The sequence below is a fragment of the Triticum aestivum genome, chromosome 2D, assembly GCF_018294505.1.
Source record: "Triticum aestivum cultivar Chinese Spring chromosome 2D, IWGSC CS RefSeq v2.1, whole genome shotgun sequence".
NCBI classification, from domain to species: Eukaryota; Viridiplantae; Streptophyta; class Magnoliopsida; order Poales; family Poaceae; genus Triticum; species Triticum aestivum.
In genome coordinates this window covers 81,104,180-81,110,179 of record NC_057799.1, presented here as the reverse complement: position 1 = coordinate 81,110,179, position 6,000 = coordinate 81,104,180, and positions in this window count along the sequence as shown.

The following is a 6,000-nucleotide window of genomic DNA, read 5'->3' as shown; positions in this document are numbered from 1 at the left end:
TTTCACGTTAGTGTACGTTTTCGCTATACCGTAGGTTCCGGAGGAGGTGACGGAGCCGCGAACTTCGCCGAGCTAGACTCCGACTTCTCCGAACCAGGCAAGCATGTTTGAACCTTCGATATGATAGGTGTTTTGCATGTTTGCTTGAATGGTTTGTGCATGGCATATGAGCATCGGTGAGTATCTCATTGCATGTAAGGAAACTATCCGTGTGTTCCGAAGTTACTGTGATCTCTGATGAGAGATGGCCTAGTCATGTGGTGACATGAAAGGCAGTAAGGTGGTATTGTTGTAGCATGCCAGCCTTACGACATCCGATAAACTCCGACATTAACGTGGACTGAGTCACGTTATCGTTCTTCCCCTTCCGTGCTGCCACATGTTTTCTGCCAAGAATACGGTTTAGTAAGTTGTTAACCTCTTTCCTTGTACACACCAAATAGAGGGGTCGGGATGAGGGTTCCATGGCCCTGGATTAAAGCCAGTCATCCGGTCAGGGGGCATGGGTGTTTCCGGTTGGGACCGAGAGGGGGGCACCCCTTAGAGCGCGTGTATATAAATTTGATCCCATGCTACGCGAGGTTGTAGCCTCCCCGTCTCAAGGTTTTTCTTGAACGTTGCCGAGGGTGATTCCTGGCATCGGAATGTTGAATGGGTGTGTACTGGGTAGATGTGTTTCTTCCAAAACACCGTAAACGGAACTAGTCCCCGTGACTACTGAAATCCGTTGGCTGTGGTTAAAGTACAAACTCTGCAGAGTCAAATCCTTCCGAGTCATCGTGTCCATGGTCAAGGACCATGGCCAGTATATCCATATCTATGTCAATCCTCGTGGTAAATCCCCGATGAACAAGCTTGAGTGGTATACACGTTTGAATTGTTATTCCTGTGGATGGACTAACCTTTATTTTATCTCGTACCTGAATATTCCCTTGAAATGAATTAAATTCATAAGCTACTGGAATATTAAGTTGTGAAATATAAGCCCTTTATGTGATGTCGCTCAGACGTCCGACTGTGGCACTCTTGTCATTTACTTTCAATATAAGCCCTCTATGTGATGTCGCTCAGACGTCCGACTGTGGCACTCTTGTCATTTACTTTCAATATAAGCCCTTTATGTGATGTCGCTCAGACGTCTGACTGTGGCACTCTTGTCATTTACTTTCAATATAAGCCCTTTATGTGATGTCGCTCAGACGTCCGACTGTGGCACTCTTGTCATTTACTTTCAATATAAGCCCTTTATGTGATGTCGCTCAGACGTCCGACTGTGGCACGCCCGCTATTTACTTTTGATATAAGCCCTTTATGTGATGTCGCTTCAGACGTCCGACTGTGGCATGCACTGTTATTTATTTTTCCTTTATAAGCCCTTTATCTGGTGTCGCCTTGACGCCCGACTGCGGCATTATTATTTCATTTGTATCCTTTCGAGGAGTCATTCAGACACTCGATTGGCCCTCAGTATTACTTTGGGATTTCGGGAGGACTACCGCCCGACTTCCCTTTTATTTCCCATGCATTATTATCTCATTGTCTGAGTGCGCTGGTTAATCTGTTCATATGCATCATGTTCACATTTGTTATATCTTATGTCCGAACTGTCTTGCGAGTACTTTCATAGTACTCACCTGGCTTGTTGATTTGGCCAGATGTTGACGAAGGCGATCTCATGGATGAAGAGTTTGATAGTGAGTTCGACGCCTAGAGGAGTCCCAGTCAGTCCCGTGTGATCCTGGATATTGGTCACTTGTATTATATACGCTTCCGCCACCCACAATAAGAATCCCCGAGCCTCACTCCGACGCTCGAAGAGCTGTTAGATTCAGGAGTCATGTCACCCACTTCGCTGTGATATACCCACCACCGCCTTTATTTGAGAGCTAGTAGTTATGCCACCCTATTTCGCCGTTATGTTTTATCGGCGTGCTTGTAATAAATTGTTGAGCAGTCTCCGCTCAACCTTGTATTATATTTAGTACTCCTGGTTTTCTCTTCCGTGATCAAGACATTGTCTACCAGTGAGAAAGATTCTTCTCTACTGGTCCGTAAAAGGGATCGTTTTCTCAATAAATATTTTTATTGGAAAACCGGTCGTGACACCCGAGCTTCATCTTCAGGGGTGCAAAACGACAATTTTGCTCCAACATTAAGACTGCAGAGCCGGCGTCCATCTTATCAGACGAATGTATTATCTCTTTGACCCGGCGAACCCAATGGGTTGTAGATTCGCCCTCTTGCTGCTTGCAGTTAGTCAAATCCACAATTGACATAGATTGCCTACATGTATCTTTGGAGTTCTGGATGAACCGGGCTTTTAGCTCTGCCCATGACCCGATAGAATTAGGCGGCAGTCCTTTCAACCAAGTGCGGGCAGTCCCATCCAACATCATGGTGAAGTATTTGGCCATTGCCGCTTCGCTGACCTCCAGCAACTCCATAGCCATCTCGTAGCTCTCGATCCATGCTCCAGGTTGTAAATCAGCCGTGTAATTAGGTACCTTCCTAGGTCCTTTGAAATCCTTGGGCAGACGTTCATTACGGAGAGCCGACACCAGACAAGGGGCACCTCCAGTCCTCGTAGGTATGCCCGCATCGATAGAAGCCGTCGGATAAGCCGGGAGGGGCTGGTAAGCTGTCAACTGAGCCGCCTGCTCCGCCTCTTGTCGTGCTCTGTCATGGTCTACCGCGTTAAAGGCTCCGTCATGTGCCGGGCCGTGGCCAGCTGGCAAGTCACGGCGCCGGACGTTGCTTGAGCCGGTCGCTGAAACCATGTGTCTGCTATAACTTGGGCTCCGGCCCGGATGAGGGGTTGAATGAATCCTGTCCCGGCTATATAAATATGCCTCCTATTGTGCTAGAGCCGTCTGAAGAAGTTCTCTGGCTCGGCGGGTTTCGACCGCCGTTGGAGAGTCGCCCTCGACTGGGAGAGCCGCCAGTCGCGCCGCTGCGGCGATCATATTTTCCAACGGGTTGGCATAATGACCCGGTGGTATTGGCACGTACTGAGGCGGGGTAGTGTTCACACGGGGAGGCCCCATCACTTGCGGCTGAATCGGCGTTCCAGCCCCGGGTGCCGTGATTTCTGGCGGGTTACTGGGCCCTGCACCAGGCGTGTTAAAGAGGTTTCGAGGATCGTAAACCGGAGGGAGTCGAGATTGAGCCTTCTGATGCCTCCTTCTCATGATCTCATTGGATGCGTTTTGATCCATCGTGAGCCGGAAAGACTGCGCCTGAATCAGCTGAGTCTGGGCGTCGAGAGCCGCCCGCTCTGCAGCCATCCTGATCCCTTCCGCTGCCAGATCTTCCTTGGCTCTTACTATAAGCCTTGCAAGCAATGTAACTAATAAGTTAGTTGCGGGATGATGCATTACGGAACGAGTAAAGAGACTTGACAGTAACGAGATTGAACTAGGTATGATGACACCGACGATCGAATCTCGGGCAAGTAACATATCGATGACAAAGAGAACAACGTATGTTGTTATGCGGTTTGACCGATAAAGATCTTTGTAGAATATGTAGGAACCAATATGAGCATCCAGGTTCCGCTATTGGTTATTGACCGGAGATGTGTCTCGGTCATGTCTACATAGTTCTCGAACCCGTAGGGTCCGCACGCTTAACGTTCGATGACGATTTGTATTATGAGTTATGTGATTTTATGACCGAAGATTGTTCGGAGTCCCGGATGTGATCACGGACATGACGAGGAGTCTCGAAATGGTCGAGACATAAGGACTAATATATTGGAAGGTTATATTCGGACACCGGAATGGTTCCGATGTGTTTCGGGTATTTTTTGGAGTACTCGGAGGTTACCGGAACCCCCCGGGAGAGTAATGGGCCTTAATGGGCTTTAGGGGAAAAGAGAGAAGGGCCTCAAGGGGTGGCCTCGCGCCCCCCATGGGCTGGTCCGGATTGGACTAGGAGGGGGCGGCACCCCCTCCTTCCTTCTCCCCTCTTCCCCCTTCCCTCCTTCTCCTAGTTGGAATAGGAAAGGGGGGGGGGCGAATCCTACTTGGACCGGGAGTCCAAGTAGGACTCCCCCCTTTGGGCACGCCCCCTCTAGGGCCGGCCTCCTCTTCCCCCCTCCTTTATATACGTGGGAGGGGGCACCCCAAAGACACACCAAAGTTTCTCTTAGCCGTGTGCGGTGCCCCCCTCCACAGTTACACACCTCGGTCATATCGTCGTAGTGCTTAGGCAAAGCCCTGCGCCGGTAACTTCATCATCACCGTCGCCACGCCGTCGTGCTGACGGAACTCTCCCTCGGCCTCAACTGGATCAAGAGATCGAGGGACGTCATCAAGCTGAACGTATGCTGAACGCGGAGGTGCCGTACGTTCGGTGCTTGGATCGGTTGGATCGCGAAGACGTTCGACTACATCAGCCGCGTTACTAAACGCTTCCGCTTTTGGTCTATGAGGGTGCATGGACACACTCTCCCCGCTCATTGCTATGCTTCTCCTAGATAGATCTTGCGTGATCGTAGGAATTTTTTGAAATACTACATTCCCCAACATTTTGGAGTGGGAATTTGTGCCCCTCTTCCTCTCGTTCAATGACGAGCACAACGCTCACCACCTGGTGAGTTGCAGATATGTACAACAGCATAGGTTTGCCGACGTTAGGTGTGGCAAGGATCGGGTTGTTTGCTAACAAAGTTTTTATTTCTTCCAGTCCGGCCGTTGCCGCATCCGTCCACTCGAAGTGGTCGGTTCACCGGAGTAAGCGATAAAGTGGCAATGCCTTTTCTCCCAATCTGGAGATAAAGCGGCTCAAAGCTGCCGCACATCCAGCTAGTTTTTCGACTTGTTTTAGGTCTGTTGGAGTTGCCAAGTGTGACAGGGCTCGAATTTTGGCTGGGTTTGCTTCGATTCCTCTATTGGAAACAATGAGCCCGAGTAGTTTCCCGGCTGGAACGCCGAAGACACATTTTTCCGGATTGAGCCGTATGTCGTATGTTCGGAGCTTGTCGAATGTGAGGCGTAGATCATCCACCAATGATTCGACATGTTTAGTCTTGATGACCACATCATCTACGTATGCCTCCACTGTCTTGCCAATTTGTTTTTCCAGACATGTTTGAATCATGCATTGGTAAGTGGCGCCGGCGTTTTTGAGTCCGAATGGCATGGTGTTGAAGCAGAAGGGCCCATACGGGGTAATAAACGCCGTTGCGGGCTGGTCGGACTCTTTCATCTTAATTTGATGGTATCCGGAGTATGCGTCGAGGAAACACAAAGGCGCCAGGACTGTGTCCTGCAGTTGCGTCAATAATTTGGTCAATGTGGGGCAGTGGGAAGGGGTCCTTAGGGCATGCCTTGTTGAGGTCTTTGAAATCGACACAAAGGCGCCAGGACTTGTCCTTTTTTAGCACCATGACCAGGTTGGCTAGCCAATCCGGGTGTTTTATCTCTCTAATGAACCCGGCTTCAAGGAGTTTGGCTACCTCCTTCCCCATAGCTTGTCGCTTGGGTTCGGAAAATCGCCGCAGCGTTTTCTTAACTGGCTTGAACCCCTTTATTATGTTTAGGCTGTGTTCGGCTAGTCTGCGTGGGATTCCTGGCATATCCGAATGATGCCAGGCGAAGATATCCCAATTCTCGTGTAGGAATGCTCTGAGAGCGGCGTCGATCGTCGGATCCAGCTGTGCTCCAATGGCTGCTGTTTTATTAGGATCTGTCGAGTGAACTTGGAATTTGACTATTTCATCTGCTGGCTTGAAAGAAGTGGCTTTAGGCCTTTTATCGAGGATTACGTCGTCTCTGTCCACTGCAGAGCGGTTAGTTCCTCGGCCACAAGGGCCTCGGATAGTGCCTCGAGGGCCAGGATGCGATTGGCCCGCGCATTTTGAGCTTCATGTACCCGTAATGGGGCATGGCTTGAAAGTGTGTGAACGCATCTCACCCTAACAAGGCGTGATATCCGTTGTTGAAAGGTGCCATGTGGAAGATTAACTCTTCGGATTTGTAGTTCTCTGGTGTGCCGAAT